The sequence below is a fragment of the Cygnus atratus genome, chromosome 1 (genome assembly GCF_013377495.2).
Source record: "Cygnus atratus isolate AKBS03 ecotype Queensland, Australia chromosome 1, CAtr_DNAZoo_HiC_assembly, whole genome shotgun sequence".
In the NCBI taxonomy this organism is placed as follows: Eukaryota; Metazoa; Chordata; class Aves; order Anseriformes; family Anatidae; genus Cygnus; species Cygnus atratus.
In genome coordinates, this window is record NC_066362.1 from 131851272 (window position 1) to 131870254 (window position 18983).

An 18983-nucleotide genomic window follows, 5' to 3' on the forward strand; every position below is an offset into this window, starting at 1 on the left:
ACATTCAAGATTAAGAAATCTGTTCTCTGTATTATCAGTTGTATCAAAATGTGAGTTAAATGGATTAAGACAGAGACAGATAAAAAATAGTACTTGTTGACAGAAAATAATAACTGAAGAACAGTGTTCTACATTTCCCCAATAAAATCATCCAGTACTAGCTCAACATTAGCTGAGTGTAATCACTGATACAAAAGTAAGTATAAAATATTCTTGATAGCAGTTATGACACAGAAGGTGGCACACTGGTTAATAAAGGTAGCCGAGTGTTTACTCGGAGTAGTATGCATCAATTCACAGGATGGGCAAAGTGTATTATAGCCACGTGGACTTATGTATCAAGAAAGAAAGTAGGTCATACCCAGAGAATGGCGCACAGAAACTGGGGACTTAAAAAAATAATAATACAATTTTCATGTCACAGAAACAATGTAATACAAATGCCAGTGAAACCTTATGACAAAAAGGGTTAATAAAACCTCCACACATGTAAGAACAGAGATACTATTTTTGTTCACAGCATTAGGGATACTGGAATAGTGAATACAGCTGTATAGTCCCTTGTATTTTCCCAAAATGGGAAGAATCTTCTTTTTTCTTGACATTTTCTCCATAATTCACCAAAAAAAAGGAAGAATTCTGTACCTCCTTACGATGTTAACCGAACACTCCATATACTGTAATTAGCATAGCGAGGGATTTAGAAGGCAGCAGTGTGTAAAGAGCAAAACAACAATTTGAAAAGGCTACAGAGTACCAATGAAGGTTACATAAACACCCAAAAAGGCTCTGCAAATGATTCCAAGAGGTTAAGAGAGCTCAAACCTCCTGTCAGAGAAGGAGCGGTACTGACAGCAGTGTAGGTACAGCAGAAAGACAGATCTTAATGCAGATGTGTTTTGGGGTTATTTCCAACCAAAGCGATTACTTAACACAGCCGCCACTTAAAGAATCATAAAGTACTTTGTTTTGTTACATTGTAGCTCTTCAGACTGTAGCTTAAAAGTCGTCTCTGAGTAAATGCAGACTTTTTGTCAAATGTCTCTGTTTGAGAGGGCTGAATTGCTGTACCCTTGAATGATAGCAATGGTAAAACTTTATCATCAGATACAAGCGTAGAAATTAACTTGCTAAGCTTGAGCTGCATGTGTGGTTTCACCATGAAAAAATCTGAAAGGCAGCTGGCCAGGAGACTGTGTTCCCGAGGCAGGCTCATGCCTGGCGATTACTTTGGCTTACCTGGTCGTGAGACCCTTGAGCTGCTGAATGCTGCTCCTCGCAGGCTGCTGTCAAGAGTCTGGGGGTTTGAGTTACCATGGAGATCACCACATCTGACAGCGGAGAGGGCTGCAATGAGAGAGAGAGGTACCGGTCAAGCCGCTTCGCATCGCCTCATCAAAACAAGAGCGTTTGACCCATTGCTCTTTTGGCATTCACCAATGTTCTATCTCCCAAGTTAGGAGCTTTGGCAGAACCCTAAGAGGAAAAAAAACACCGTCTGTGACAGAAAGAGAGAGGAAAGAGCAAGACCCAGCGACCCAAAACATTCAAGTGCTTTGCAAAGCTAAGTGCACTTTTCCAGGAACCTAATGCACACTAAACTTGGCTCAACAATCTTCAGCGTCTTTGATCAAACATCAGCAAGAAATTCATCTAGCTGACAGCCTAGGGAACCACAGTTGAACACAGCACTGAAAAGCTGGTTCGCTGCCTTGCAGCATCACACAAAAGTCATGTCTGAGAAAATGCCAGTGGAAAGTGATTTCTGTACAAAAAGAGATAAGTAGGCCAAAGAATTCACCTTCCTGTAAGTTTTTGGGGGAAGGTCTAAAAGAAAGTATTTATGAAAATCAAACATGAAAGATAGTCCGGCATTCTTCTGCAATAATAAACCTATTTGCTGACTTTTCCATGCCTGCCATCGAACACGATGAGTAAATCCTTATTTCACGTTTCCTCTGTGATTCAACTGCAATGTATCTTAACTATCTTCCTACTCCTGCATCTCAAGCCTTACGTCTTATGCTCAGTTTTTTCTATATAATATAATAATTAAATGCTGTGAAGTGAAATGAGATATTCTTTAGAGACTTCTTAAACTAATTATACTCTTCCGCACAAATGTTTAACAGCTTTTAAAACTATACATTGAGGATCACTTTATAATATAGTCAATTTAATAAATAGCATATTTAAAAACATCAGGAGAAGCTTTCATAAATCCAGTTCTAATTCTCAGTCTGCAGTACTACAACATGTTCTCATATACATCACTGTGAGACAAGTACGCCATCTAACCAAATAAAACTATTCACATGAGAAAGACACATACCTATTCTAATCAAAGCTGAATGACTATACAAGGGACAAGAAATGACTATTTAAGCATCACAAATTATTCATGATACATCATCAGCTAGAAGTCTGTATGTTTTTGGACTTTGTCTGTTGAACACGTATGAATCTCCATCTGTCTGGCTACCCATACGCTTGCCTGTCTAATTCTCAGAAGACATTGGAATTGTTTTCCTTCTCCTTTTTCTATGGAGCATGTCATGTTTATGCAAAATACAACATACTCAAAAAATACAGCTCTGTGTAAATATGCAATCTGAAAATCCCAGCAATAATTAGAGGATTTTGTTGTTACAACTTCCATGTCTTATGGTAAAATTGTTAAGAGTATTAGTATATTAAAATTAACCCTGTTCAATACTCTGACATTATGGGGTGCAACAATAGCTAACGCATAGGGGCTGCTCTGGAGAGAAATACCAAGGAAATAACTGACTCGTGTGCTGAAGGCTTCTGCAAGATTCATATAGTTTAGTGGATATCATAAAATACCAGATACAGGCTCATATTATAGCAATTTAAATTGATGTATTATGTGAGCTATATATTTAATTATTTCTGTCCTAATTATACTCCTAAATTGGCTGGACTATGGTTTCACTTGTTTTGTTCACCAATATTACACACTGGATCACATTATCACAGCATGGCTGGGGTGGGAAGGGAGCTCTGGAGCTCATCTGGTCCAATCCCCAGCTCAAGCATGGACACCCAGAGCAGGCTGCCCAGGCCCACGTCCAGGCAGCTTTTGAAGATCTACAGGAAGGAAGATCCCAGTGCTCTGCCACCCGCACAGCACAGAAGTGCTGCCTGATGTTCAGAGGGAGACTCCTGTGTTCCAGCTTGCGCCCACTGCCTCTTGTCCTGGCACTGGGCACCACTGAGCAGAGCCTGGCTCCATCCTCTCAGCACCCTCCCTTCAGGTATTTATAGACATGGCTGAGCCTCCTCTCCCTGAGCCTCCTCTTCTCCAGGCTGAGCAGTCCCAGTTCTCTCAGCCTCTCCTCACACGAGAGGTGCTCTAGTCCCTGGTAGCTTTTATCAGCGTTGGAATCCCTTGAAGGCCAGTCATCTTCCCATGTTGCTACAGGGCAAACAGAAAGTATCAGGTAGCATGGGTCACACAGGCTGGAAGAGTTACTCCAGTCCTATTCTAAGACTGGTTTTGGTTACCTTGCCAGACAACTTTTTGGTAAAAGCATTTACACTAGCTCTCTACTTGAAAAGGCTTTTGTACTAAGACTAGAGTCAAGTAAATTAATGATTTGCAAGAAAGAAGCAAGGGAAAAGAGACAACTTGGAGATAAAAAGAAATTGCATATATATTTAAGTTTTACTATCCACAAGTGTCAATGACATTTAAAAGTTAAAGATTTCCTTTACAACTGGGTGAGAGCATGTGTGGATGGTTGCAATAACCTGTTTTGCTAGCACATGCCCCTACACATAAGTCTTTACTCAACAAAAAAAGTTTCTTAAAACTAAATTTCATATTGCAGTAAGAGCTAATATATAAGCTTTGAAATAAACAGCATAGAAAGAAGGAAAATGTTTCTTAAAATTTCACTTTTTAAACTTTCATTGGCAATACTAATATTACATCTGATAACTATCTGTGGATTCAGATCTCCACAGTTTAGAAAGAAGTTGCAAAAAAACAGATCACAGAAAACAGCTGCAAAAGTGATTAGAGGGCTGAAGAAAATACCTTAATATGAAATATTTGAAGAGTTCAACCTGCGCAGTTTATCAAAAGAAGGAAAAAAAAAAAAAGACAGATGACCTGATTACAGCATTTAAGTATTTCCATGGGAAGAAAATGCTTAAGTACCAACTGGCTTGTTAATCTAGCACAGGAGGGTATCTATAAAACAAAACACTACCTGGAAGCTGAGGCCAAGTTCAAATGAGAAATAAAGCACATGCTCATCATCACTTATGATTAACCATTTGCGTAGCTATCAAAAGGAGAATGCAGAGATTCTCCATTTGTCGATAGCAAGGCCTGTCTGGAGAGACTTCTGGAAGACAAACTGATGTGAAAACACAAGTTACCCTGCAGCCAAACATACAAGTTCCTGGGTTTCATACAAAGACAGCTGGGCAAAGTCTGTAATACAGAGGAGGGAAGTCAGGTGATATAACTGCGCTTTGCTGGTCATAAATTAAGTATCTTATGATCTGCAGCCATTGTCTGGCTTGGTAACTGCAGCACTGGGGGAGACAGGCAGTGAGCAGGCAGTGCCGCTGGTTCCAGTGAGGGAGCGCGTGTGCGGTCAGGCTACACGCGGGGCTTGAGAATAGCAAGCAGCCCTTCAGAGACAGGTGGACTAAACTCTGCTGTGAATAATACTCCAGCTACTAATTTAGGACAGCAGCGCTCTCCTCCTGGAGCTGAAAGAGCTCGGTCAAAGCCGAGCAGTGGCGGGCGCTCCCCTCCCCAGGCCATGCAGCGCTGTGGTGAGATGGCCGCGGGCAGTGGCTCCCTAAACCCATGCCTCAGCCCCACCGGCCTGCGCAGGGCCCCAGGTGCCAGCAGCCACGGCCGAGCTGACCGCTGCCTCAGGGAGCTCGCTGGGCACCCAACGCTTCCCGCTCACATGTCTCCGTGAGGAACCGCTCGCTGGTGACACTGGAGTCGGCAACCTTAAAAATTTCATCTCTTACGCAAAGGTGAGGACGGATACTGCAAGTCTCAAGGTAGCTATCTTTGCTGCAATAAGCTGGGCTGCTAAATGGCCCGACAAATTAACCATGTTTAAATACCAACCAAAAGTAAGACTTACGAAACGTCATTCTTGTTCACCGACTGAAAATCTCGTACATGTGGCTTGACTTGGGATGTTGTACTACTTCTGTAACCACAAAACTCAGCCGAACAACGCAGAGATGTCCACTGACCCCCTTTTCTTGCAGGTACTCCATAGGACACAACCTTGGTGAAGCAAACCCACGCCAAATGTGGGCATCAGCTCCTGTGCACGCAACCAAGAGGAAAATCCCTGCTTGTATGGAAGGTGCCCACCAGAACACGGACATTTACCTCCCACGGGACGGTTCCATTTAGGGCTCCAAGTAAGGGAAATGACACTTGTCTCAGGGCGGCCCTTGGTGGGCCACAGACAAAATACTGTACTTAGCTACGGCTTTATGTGTAGGCTTCCTTTTGCAGGGACCTGCACGAGCTTTGGAAACTGAAGCAGGGGGTCAGATTTACAGGAGGCACTTGAAAGTACTGCTGCACAGGTGTCTAGGAGTCAAAGCACCAAACTAGTATAGTAGATTTACTCTTGACTTACAGCATTAGGTCACATTCGTTAGGAAGACTTTTTTGTAAAACCTATTGAATTCCTCTAAATAGATTTAGGTACTTAAATGTTTCCAATATGATTCACGTTTAAATGTAATTTCCATGTAGCTTCACCTAAATAATTTTATTTACTTTTACCAGATAACAAAGATAAGGAGAAACCAAACCACTGACATTATTCTTTCAGCACACTTCTCTAGCATTGTTCCGTAATAAAAAGCATTAATTGGGTGGGTAATTTATTATCCCCCCTCCTTTCCAAATTTTAAAGGCACAGGAGAATTTAAATGATAAATAGGCCATCTTCAGCAGACGCTGAACTACAAAAGCATTTTTGAGAGATTTCACTATCAATCTCTGTAAAAGAAGTACAGGATACCTAGTGCGCAACATGAATATTTTGCTTTCTTTCAACTTGACAAACAGCTTTAATATTTTCAAACAATCCCTGGGGGATTAGACTCGCAGGAAAACAGAAATATATGGAAGATTCCAGCAGGACATCAATAATTATGCCACCTCCAGCAAAAAATAAACTGAGTTGTCCTTTCTGAAGATGTTCAAAACAGATAAAGCAATTCCTGAAAAGTGCACGAGTCAGTGGAGAAAACACTCCAGCACTTGCAAAACTTCTGCTGTTGTGCTGGGTTTTCAGTTTCTTTAAAGATTAACATTATACATAATCACACTGGGACAGTGCAGATGTGGCCACCTCTAGGACATAACCAGCAATTCACCTGTCCAAGGATCATGGACAAAACCCTGCAGTCATGTGGAGCCCAAACCAGGTCCATCATTTTCAACACAATGTGCTGGCTTTCTCTAATGTATTTCCACAGAATATGTATGCACTGGAACTTCAGCCTCTGTTCAGAAACACCCACACAATGCCTGCATATTAATGTATTTGCCCTAAGGTCTTATAGAGTAAATAAACACTATTTAATGGCTTGCTATGATAAAAATTCTTTTCTACCTCGATACTTATCAATCTTTTCCCCCACAGCCGCCTCCCCTAAAGGAAGTTAGAAGAGTTATTTTTTGTTTGTTTGTTTGTTTTTAATATTTTAAATCTACCATAGATGAATGGTAAAGGGAGATTAGATGAAGGAAGTCAAGTCATGAGTCAGTCAGAAATCAGAGAGTCAACTTTGAAACAAATATTCATTATAATACTCGTGCAAAAAGTTTTCCCATGGTAAAGTTTGAGACAAAGCAACAAAGAAACCACAAAAATAACCCCCGTCTTTCCAGAAAATCTTAAAATACTTAAGACTCAAGAGCCGCTCCCCAGAATATTTCACTCGTTCAGGTGTAGTTCACAGAGTTAGGGCTGAAACACTGAAGCAAGAGTCTCTAGGGAACATAAAACTTCGACTTACAGCCTTCACTGTGAGGGGAAATTCTTTTCATGTTTCATCTTAACTAACTCAGTCAAAGCTGGTGGACATCATGAAACAAAGAATTGCAGAAACGTGGTATCATTAATTTGGCTCTATCCTGCCGCCCTTTGTATGCAGGCTCTTCATCCAGAGATAAATTCACTATTAGCATCCCGAGCAGTAACTCAGGACAACCAATCTTGGAGCCAGATTCGAAGCCATAGTTCGAGCACTGACCCTCAGATTTATTTACCACAATGCTTTGCCTGCACAGATGCTTTGCCAGCCTCAGTCTTTGCCTGCTTCAGCTGTGTATTTCAGTGTGGTAGATATTCTACTATCATGCATAATAGTTTTCGAGACAGGAAATACGTGAACTATCTGTCTTTATTTGGAAGGCCAGCACTTCCTACACTATTAATGAATTTATGGAAAGCTCATCTGTCTGTCAGTAACCAAGGCAGGTACTGATACTGACAATGCTTAGTATTGTAAGAGTATTTTTTACAGTATGTGGATTCATGGGTGCTGCAGCCTACAACAGCATGCCATGGTCTCCTGACGAGAATTTTTTATCAGAGAGATAAATTATATATTATTATATGTTATATATCAGAGAGATATATACGTACCAATTAGCATAACACTTATCTTGGCAACTCTCAAGCAAAAAAATGAATATTTTCTAACAAAGAAGCCCAGATTAAAAAAATAAAATCCCACCACAACAACAAAAAACAACAACCCACTTGTTTCTTGATAGTAAGTCATGAAATTTCTGCTTAACTTTATGAAATATGAAACACAAAGCACAGTATGGCTAGGATTGTTGTGATGGAGAAATAAAGAAAAACATTTAATTATTAAAGGTGGGAAAGAATTATCCCCTCAAGAAGCACTCAGCTGTAATCCTCTATTTTGTCTATTTAGCTCTACCTCAGGCAAAAGTGGAGAAGTAGAAGAAGAAAAAAAAATATGAATTTAGTCTCCTCAGCATTGCCCTTACAATCACCATTAACTGATTAATAACTGAGTCCTTAAAAAGAAAAACACACTATATATAGGCCTCCATTTGTGCAAATACTGCATTACTTTTAGCATGCACATCTTGGATGTACCCAACAGATGAGCAGCACGCGGTAAGAATTATTGTTTTCCACATTTGGATGACGCAGAGTGCGTACAGTTTTCTAGAGGTGCATCAGTAACGGGAACTGCAGCCTGCAGCAAAGACAGAGCTAGCACAATTTTCTTAAAAGGGCTTTAATATGCCTAGGCAATATCATTGGCTTTGTTTCGGATTAGCTGTAGTTTCCAAGAAATTGCGAGGAGGGGGCATGACGGACGCCACAGTAATGCAATCTTGCTGTTGTGGAGGCAAAAATAACCACGGCGAGAGAAATGGCCGCAGTCACTGCCCTAGGGGCAGACAGGGCAGGCGCTCTGGGCATGCCACAGGGCACCTGAGAGGGGCTTGTCCGCAGAGGGCCTTTTGCAGCTTCATCTTGGGAGGACCTTCAGCTGTATATCATCGTAACCAGATGCATACATATGATAATTAATATATTTAAGTCCCATTTTCCCTTTGTATTACGGCAACTGTATGAAACACTCGAGGCTGGAAGCTGCTGAATCAGGAAACGGATCAGAAGCTAACTAAAATGTCTTTTCAGTTATTGATTCCTGCTCTCTGTTTCATGTCAGCTTCCTAGAATCCATCCAACACAAGCACGAAAGGGTAATGAGTTTCTGAACACACACTCTAATAGTGCACACTGCATCAAAGCTTTCAGTAATTGCCTGGATGCTGCTTCCCAGCAGTACTAAACAACTTAAATATAATTAGCTGGAAGCCCTATGGGCTGCAGTTCCCCACTGGAACACCTCTTACGCTAATCCATTTATCAGGCTGACAGATGACTGAATCACCAGTACTATGGACCCCTTCGACTAATAACATTTCTCAAGCCAACGTTTTGGTTCATTCCTTATCTGGTAAATTTCTGCAATGGAAAAACTGCATTATTCAAAGCGGGAAGAAAAAAAAAAAAAAACAGACATACAGCTCGCTCATCTCTTCACAGTGCTGAACAACGTTATTTGTTTGATTAGCCCACTAAGTGTAATGCTGTAGCTATCAGGCAGAAAATAGGAAAGAAACGTACATATTGTGGAACTGTACAGTGCCAAAAATAATAGGGAAATGCACAAACACTGGAAGAACTATTGGCAGTTTTCCAGCCATTCAAAAGTTTTCAGAAGTTTGGACCAGAGGATGGTTTTCGGGGTATCCCTCCTGCAGATGGCCTCACGATAGCTGCCCAGTCAATACTTCTGCATGTTATTTATTTCTTCCACATCCTCATGAACGATAGGTGACAAAAGAAATTTTAAAAGTGCTTGAATTATATGCAAATGGACATGAAATGCTACAGAGCATGCTGCCATAGAACCATGCATTTTGCAAGCTGCTAAAGAAGTCTCATGAAAATAGAAAAACAAAACAAAACAAAACGCATTTCTTGGGCAGTTTCCCAATGTTGTAACGTGAACTATCCTATCATTGTATCCCTGTGGCTTTTATTTCCAGACAGGGATCTCTGCAGGGGCAGAAATTCTGGGGGAATGCAGGTATCTTCCACCACGCTGTTGGAATATCATTGTAAAAATATGAAATTCCCATCAAATTCTTTAAAGCATTTAAAAAATACTCTAGGATGTTACACTCTTATATTTCCTCTAAAACATGTTGCGGGACAGGATATAATAAGAGTGTAAGTGAAAGGAAACACATATATACCCCAGTGTAAGGGTAACAGAAGAAATAATTTCTTGTATTTCTTCTACATGGGCCCACACAATATGTTTGTTGTAAAGCTGACAGTCAACATTCATGAATTCTCTTAAAATTAGCACTGCAGGTTGAAGTTAAGAGAAACAATGGGTCATGGGTTATTTGAGTAAGAACAAGCTTTCTAGAAGAAAGAAAAAAGTTTATAAATGAAGATCTCACATGCAATAGGGAGAGAGAAAGAAGTCTTTCCTTGGTTTGGATTTTGCACCACTTCAGATGATACAGATTCTAAATTCAGAGCTAAGCACTAAGATAAGCATCACCCTCACCACCCCCTTCGCTTAAATTTAAAATTTTACCTAATTCAGGTCACCACCAGCTGAATTTCTTGGGAAATGCTAGCCTACTGAGAACATGCAAAAACCACAACCTCACTCTGAAACAACACACTGAACATGGCAAAAAGCTCAAGTTTACACATCCTTCCATCCTGTCTTCTTCTACTTACCTACACACGGTCTCATCCTTTCGCCTGGAAAGATGGATATGAATATGAATTCAATTCCAACGAGTGACTGCAAAAGCTGTTCTTAAATTTGTAAGAAGGAAAGACACAGTTGAAATATAGTTAGTTATTCAGGGATCAGAAACAAGCTTATTTAGCTTGTGAGTCAAGAAGCTGAAAGACGAGACCCAGACAGCTCTTCCCGGGATCACAGACTGACCATCAGTCTCTGGCTGTGGCTAACAAACGGCAGCTGCTCAGACATTGCCACACTTGAGTTTTGAAAATACAATTGCAGGTGCTTATGCTGTCTGGTAAAGTACCTAGCAGGTTATTAAATGCTAAGCTGTTGGAGAGTTGGAGATTTCATGTGCATCATCCAGCGGCAGCAATCTCAATTTCCCATGCACTTCTCCACCCACTCCTTCCCTCCGGCCTGAAACTGGGAAACTCATTCCAGTGATACCGACACTGCAGGAGCCAGCCGACTTCCACACAGCCAAAGCCAGCCTCTTTCTTCTGAGCTCCATCTCCTCTGCTTGCTGTGTTTTCTACTTTTACACAAGAGCAGAGAGCAGCCCGAGCAAGGTGTGCCCCAACTGTACAAACCTCAACACTCAACATCATTTCATGAGAAATGAGTAATTTCATAATTTCACGCTCCCATTTCCAAAGACTCCTTCAAAAGGCAGCAGCACTAAACAACACAAACATCAGATCTGATCTAAGGAACATTCCCTAAGTATAAAATGTTGAAAAATCTTCTCCTCCTTTTAATCATTCCTAATAAAATAGATCACGGTCATGAGCTTATGCAAGGCAGGGAATGTACCATTGCCTTCATTTCAGTGCTTTAAGACAAAGTTTACTATATTGTCAGTGAAGCTGCATTTCCTGGGTACTATTTCTCATTTGAAACAATTCTTTAATTCTTGAGGTAAATAATATCTTTTTTAAGCACTTTTCAAAATTATTACATAAAGAGATTCTTCCTTTTATTTTAAGCCAGGGGCAAATGTGCAGAAGCTTTATAGTTAAATAGTAGCACTAATTTTATTTATTTATTTATATTTTAAATTGGAAAAAAAGAGTTTGAGGAGAGGAGAGGAATCATCTAAGAATAAAACTTACAGCTGGAGTCATACTTCAGTTAGTGTACACTTGGAAAAGCATGGCATGCTAAGCAGTTCGACACTGCAAAAATGCAGACGGTATTAGGTGTGCAAATAAATAGCTGTTCTAAAAAGCATGGCAGAAGTGACCTAATCTGCAAAGAGAACACTGATTAGTAAAAGCTATTTGAAAATTAGATTTTTATACTGAGTAATTAGTACATTCAGCGTTAGAAAGACTGAATTTTCCTGCAAGAAGACTTCCGTGCAGTCTCCACCTCTGGACATTTCAAGCCACGAGTGGATCAAGCCCTGAGCAGCCCAGTCTGACCCCGAGCTGGCCATGCTTTGAGTCAGGTGCTGGGCCAGGCACCTCCCAAGGTCCCTTCCAGTCCGAATTATCTTATGATCTGACGATAATAATTTATTCATATTAAATTACATATGCCTGTTGTACTATTTACATAGAAAATAAGGAGTGTAATAAGAAAACTAGGGGCACAAACTTACATATTTTATTCAGTAAGACCAAAGGTCTTAAAAACATCAAACAGATGTTCATTCTGCTCATACAGAGTTTATGCTGGTTAAGCAACTATAACTATGGTAAAGACTAAAGACTGAAGATGCTGAAACTTTTTCTTATGCTGCAAATTACCTTCCAACTTTACCTTTTCCCTTTACTTAAATCATTTGTAGAGCCACAGTGGTTAGAACTATTTAAATTAAATTACTCACAGTTTAACTATGTGAATTATAATCCTCCCCCAATTAAAATGCATGACATACAGCGAGAGGTTATACTGTCTGGGTATTAAAAACGCAGCCCAGAATACTGGCTAGAGAAATACACTGCATTAAATAAAGAGCAGGAACATGAGTTTATCTGCAGAAAACAGGGCTGGGAAAAACCTGTCCATTTCAAAACGTGCAGACAAAAAAACAGCCAAGCAAGCAAAAAAGCAACAAAAAAACACACACAAATATCATGTAGACTCCGTAGTAAAGAAAACTGGTCTGGCAGCTTCTTGGTCTAAGGAAGCCAAACCTCTGAGCTGGCCGGTAGCTTAAATATTTCACCATATTGGAACTTTTTAATCAAATACTGTAGGAGTCTGTAACAGAAGTGAAATTCCAGGAAAAAAGATGCCAAAATTATCACCTGCATGTTACAGGACATAACTTCTCTAAATTGTGGTCCAGTTGATCGGTCAGTCTGAGTAACCTGATGGTTGACACTAGCTGTCTCATAGTCACATTCCTTACAGGAATTAACGGGTATCTATTCCTCTTCATTGATAACAAGTTCACCTCTTTTGACTAGCATATATATGAAAGGTTGGTTTGTATAACAAGATTGGGAGAAATCCGCACAATGAATTTGAGTAAAGTACTGTCTCTTAATATATGTGATCTTCTATGTTTCAATGCAATTCTGATACCATAAACAATACGAACCAATCATCTTTGGTGTGTTTTCTTTCATTTTTCCATCTACTTTAAGAAGTATTTTGGCAAACACAGCTTTCAGATTTTTAACAACTCTCTCGTCTGTACTTTATTGAAGGGACGCCACACATAAAGAATAGTCAGGATCTTAGTATTATTAATTGGTTATCATATTTTATATTCTTTATCTTATGCTATGTTCAGACAGAGTGAAGTTTGTAAAGTATGTTCCAAAGCCATTATGAAAAATCTCAATCAAATATCAGAACTTAAGGAAAAATAAAAGGCAAACAAAACCACACAACCCAAAGCGTGAAAATGCAACTAATTAGTTAAACTCGTTGAGGACAGAGAAAGACTTTTGAAATACTTTTTGAAAACTGCAAAGTTAGGCTGCCTTTCCGAAGCTTCCTTGGCCTTGCTACTCCAGCAGGAAAACACAAAGGTCCTGATTCTGTTACTCTAAACATAATTTCTTTAAATACCAAGGACCAAAGAGCTTAAGATTGGAAAGGGGAAAATGATTATTATTATGCTCAGCACCACTGAGTGTCTCATGGTGCTTAATGCTTATCTGTACATCAACTTTAATATATTCTGCCAGCTCTGTTCAATAAACATTAGGTCTGTTTTTTCAAATGCTAAAGTGAGAAATTAAGAACCTCTGAAAGTCATACAGATCGGGGCAATAATCCGAATGACAATCCAGATTGCTTAAATTCTTATATATATATGTGTATGCCCTAACATAACACCGTCCCTTCATGTAAATTTTATAGCACTGATTCTTCTGCAGCCGGTAGGCGATGTTACATATAGTCAGCATTAAAAAGTTATTTTTCCCAGGGTCTGAGAAGTGCAAGTGCCACTGACTTCAAAACAAAAGGGAAACAACCTGCAGCTCTGGAAACCACGTCCGTCTTTTCATCTTGGAAACTAAACACTCCTTCTGCAAATTGAGAAAACTCTGAAAAGTGAGAACAACTATTTGCACAGAAAGGTATCTGCTTTTATCATGCTGTATTAGATGAAACAGAACCTTTTTATTTCATGATAGAACATGTCAGGGATGCCACTTAACTTTGATTCCAATTTAAGTATGTGGATGTGGATGCTGATGCCTAAAGCTGGATTGCATGAATATTCAGTCTTCATTATAATGAGTAGCTTTCTTGTATTACGTTAGCAGGAGAAGAAGAACCTAATAATAAAAAAGATTCACTAAAGCAAAAGATGAATTTCAACAAAGATAGCAACAACAAAGAAGGATCATTAATAATTTTTTGCATGTCATTTTACAGATTTTGTTTGCTTTGCATATAAGCGCTTTAGTGAGATGAAAGGTGTTGCAGTCACTTTTTGCTCTAGCCTTTGAAATTATTTAGGAAAATGCTGAGGCATAGCCTCAGAGGTTGAGAAGCTCTACTAAGAAATTTTGGAGGACAGGTATTAACAGTTAAATTTTACCAGGGCAGCAGTAAGCCTAGCCATATTCCCCATTCTGTCCTCTGCAATTTGTAATTTCAGGCTGCAGTTACGCTTCTTGTTCTGGCTGAAGCTTCACTGGGGTAGACTTATTTCCTTGCTTCTCGTAATCACTCTTCCTTTACATTCCTGCCCCTCAGTATCTGCGGAGTAACTGCTGATGTCAGAATGATTCTGATTAAAAGAGTTCAGAGAGTTGGTGTTAAAAAGTGTTTGAACTAACCCAGACTAGAGTGAACAAATCAGGTTAGGGAGTGACTACATGATCAATTAAACCTCGGGGGAGCAGTAATGAACCCTTGTGAACAGCTGGGGACAAGAGCCTACTCAGCCAATTCGGCTGCTGCCAGAACAAAATGTGGGAAACAGGACTGCCCTTGTTCTGATACTTGTTCATTTTTGCCCATATTTAATACCCAGCATTCTTAGTCCTGACTCAGGCTTCCAAGTTTCCTTAAAACAATGACCTCGCCAATATCAGTGTTAAAACTTTTATAAAAGTCAAGGTACTTGGCTATGGTAGCTAAAAACCAAAACAAGCACACACACCCACACCCAACATCACCTCAGTAAAACAGCAGCCAGTTTAAAGACAGTCATCTTGGTGTCCTCACTTCACCTTGTTCTTGCACCACGAGTAACTGTGGCACATACGGGACGTAGCAGCTCCCTGTTTGGAGGAGACTCCTCCTAAAGGTGAGCCGTTTTGCAATACCTAAACACAGCAGGGTAAAATAAGGAAATCTCTGCAGCCTTAAGGCAGAGTTGCTTTGTTTTCATTATTCTGTGTCCTGTACTTACTAGCTTTTTTTTTTTTTTTTTTTAAGTGAAAGATTTTGCAATTTTATTTATCTGGGTTAAGCCTACGGAAAAAAAAATATATAAACACTGTGTGTGTGTGTGTGAGTGTGTGTGTAAGTAATGCCTAGGAAATCTCCTGTGTTATCTGTCTGTCTAGCATTACCTTCCACTAGACAAATATATTTTTAAACAGGCTGGAATCAAAACAACATTCCCAGCATTCAAGACATTCTGTCATCGCTGCCCATTTGTTGCCCTCTAGGTTTCTCTCAGCTGGCAAGCTTCCCATTTAAGGAATTATCAGATTCATCTGCTTAGACAAGGCAGCAAAATAAAATGAAAAGCTGGATTATTCTAGATAACTCATATTTTTTGCTTTGGTGTACCAAATTCAGCACATAAGAGCTGAACATAAAAGCAAATGGAACAAATCTTGCAGACTTCATGACTCTACCTCGTCATACTCCACAAAATCTGATTCACAACATTTCTTTTACATTTATCTATCACTGCTTTAAACATGCTTATATCCACATATTATGTTAGCCAATTTTCAGCCCTAAATATGCTCATATGTTATTTTTCCAACTGCACTTCTATTAAGTACGTTGCTTGTGCGCATACTACATAACTTTACATAAAGAATTACCAACTGTTGTGCTGCCATTGTCCCTACATCCTATTTTTTCACAGAGAAAACTAAGAAAAAAGAAAGAAAACGTGGAAAAAGGAGTAAGTTGTCAGTTTTCCATAGCAAGATGGCTCAAGATTTACTTGGATGGAGTAACTTGCATGTCAGAAGCTGTACTGCAGAACCATGCATGTGTTTGTGGGCCCATTGGCTCCAGCACCAGGATTTCAGGAGGCGCATACCATGGTTCTTGGTACTGTAATACCCTAAAACTCTAACCAACTCTTTCATATCAAACTGTGGGAATGCTACTTTCCCCCCTACGTAGAAAGAAAACTGTGGGAAAGTCTGGAAAAATGTCTCAACATCAATTTTCCTTACTAAATAGCTAAAACAGGTTTCATTTTCTTGTCATAGGTGAGCAAATTAACAAAATTCCTTCAAATTCCTGTTAGGGCTTCATGTGCTTAGTGCGTATGCACAGGCATTGCACCAAATTTAGCACAAGATGACTCTAAAAGCAATCTTAAATGATCCTAAAATGATTAAAGCACAGCAAACCCTGTTACTGAGCCAGAACTGATTGAGGAGACTACTGCCTTCCAATATTGATACTAAACCACTATCTGTCCTGGTTTCAGGTAGGACAGAGTTAATTTTCCTCCTAGTAGCTGGCAGGGTGCTATGTTTTGGATTAGAATGAGAAGAGCACTGATAACATGCTGATGTTTTAATTGTTGTAGAGCAGTGCTTACACCAAGCCAAGGACTTTTCAGCTTCTCGCTCTGTCCTGCTAGCGAGCAGGCTGGGGATGCAGCAGGAGCTGGGAGGGGACAGACCCAGGACAGCTGACCCAAACTGGCCAAAGGGGTATTCCATACCATCTGACGTCATGCTGAACAATATATAGGGGTGGCTAGCCGGGGGGGGGGGGGGGGGGCTGCTCGGGGATAGGCTGGGCATCGGTCAACGGGTGGTGAGCGATTGCATTGTGCATCACTTATTTCGTACACATTATTACTATTAATACTATTATTATTATTATTATTATTGTTATTATTTCTCCTGTCTTAATAAACTGTCTTTATCTCAACTCACAGGCTTCACTTTCCCGTTTCTCTCCCCCATCCCGGAGAGGGAGGGGGGAGGGTGAGCGAACGGCTGTGTGGTGTTTGGCTGCCAGCCGGGCTAAACTACAACACTATCTTACACTTTTCAGCAAAGTAGAAGTCTAATTTAAGGTGTTATATTGTTATAACACAGTGATTAATCAATCTATTTTTAGAGCCTCCTCTTGCAGCTTAAAATTCCATGATTCACATGGTTAAAATTCTGTATAGCTTTCCATGTTTTTGAGTGGTATGATGAAATTCATTTGTGGTTGCTAATGGCCACAATATGGAAAATGGGGCTTTGAGCAACCTGGTCTGGTGGGAGGTGTCCCTGCCCATGGCAGGGGGGTTGGAACCAGATGGTCTTTAGAGGTCCTTTTCAACCCAAACCATTCTATGAATAAGGAAATCAAACCAACTGTTTTAGTAAGATTGAATCAACTATCCATAGTAATTACCAGAGATACAGACCTAAAAATACATTTCAGTTTTATTGAATGTAGCAAGATATAATAGCATGAAATCTCATTAAGGAGTCAACTGATAAATAATTTTGTGCCATCAGAAACAATAGCTCATTCTAAAACCTAAAGTCACATACCAAAGAATAGTAAGATATACTGTAATGCAACAAAAAACAATGTAAGAAGAACAATATATAAAAGCATCTATCATTAAGTAACGTGATTACAACACAAACCAAGGCTGACACTTGAATGATTTCTTTGTTGTGTACATTGCAACCCATACTCTGGAAGAACAAAGTTTATAATGCAGAAGCTCTTGTTGTTTCTCCTTTATTTTTTCTTGAGCTGCTGATCTATTCAAAATTATGTAACTGAAGGGTGTTTTTAGATGGAAAAAACACCTTGGTTCCAAAAGAGGTACTAGCGTGACTTTCTCAGAAATATCACATTAAAAACAAGCCATCAAACTGTATTGTACTGACTGTATGACTCTAAAAATGCACCCTAGACTGTCATTACCATTGAAGGTGATGAATATGTTCTAAGTCACTGGTGATTTTTTGGGTGTAGACACCTCTCCAAGGAACTTCACTTCTTCCTTCCCAGGAAAATGGGGGAGCAAATATTAAAATCGGATGGTACGCATGCCCATCACAGGGATAGTAAAGGGGTACTTCATTAGCAGCCTGCTGCGATACACAAACATTCTGCACAATTCTTTAATGCAGACGTGTGCCATTAATGTTGCTACTTATTGCTTTCTATGAAAAGCAAGTGACTCAACTTTGGGAAGACTTTTACAAGGCTACTGTTTTGTCCCTGTCTAATGCTTTTTCATTTCATAATGTGCCTGCCTATTATGAGACTACACTTATTTCAAAGAATAAATTAAGCAATAAGACATGACAAGCAGCGCATTTGTAGGCAATTTACTTACCACCTGAGGCATGCTACAACAGCTCAAGGCAAAAGGCTGAGTAACTTCAACCATTCAATAAATGCAAGAATAATCGAACTGAAATGCACAGCTTGAGAGACTCATGCCTATCATGACATGGAATTCATAGACAAAAAAAAAGATTTCCTGTGCATTTAATGAACACTACTAAATAAATGATATTGTTGAGAAACCATAGTTCTGAAAATGACACACAATAAAAACTAAACATGGAGATTTATATACTTTGGTGTTTGTCCAGACATTACTTGTGAAATACTGTAACTACCCCAAAGACCGGAGGTCCAGGATCAGTTTAAAAAAATCTGTGCTCACATATGTACAAGTATTAAAGGACTGGCCAGACACCAGTCACGTTAGGATTCACCAACTGGCCTGTATCCTGATCACATACCAATTAATTAAGGTCTACTTGTAGAAGCAACAAAGAACTAATTTAAAATAATTTGCTTTTCCTAACAGCACTAACTCATTTCCTTCTGAAGAGACGGTGCACAGAGGCTGAGCTGTGCTAGCTGGGCACGTTATGTTTACTTCTTCGCTTCAGGTTTAATGAGTAAAACAACACCATTATATAGGATCGCGATCTGTTATCCACTCACGGCAAAGTTCACCTCTTAAA

The 18983-nt window shown here is 39.7% G+C and overlaps 1 protein-coding gene across 10 annotated transcripts in view; it reads right to left on the reverse strand.

Moving 5' to 3' along the window:
* The window catches only part of TBL1X (transducin beta like 1 X-linked), a 202906-nt gene that overhangs the window by 96364 nt on the left and 87559 nt on the right, over positions 1 to 18983 (reverse strand). For all 10 annotated transcript variants that reach the window (XM_035542349.2, XM_035542350.1, XM_035542358.2 and 7 more), the window contains one exon: positions 1240 to 1347. The gene's annotated coding sequence lies outside the window, so the exon portion shown is untranslated. The remainder of the gene's footprint in view (positions 1 to 1239; positions 1348 to 18983) is intronic.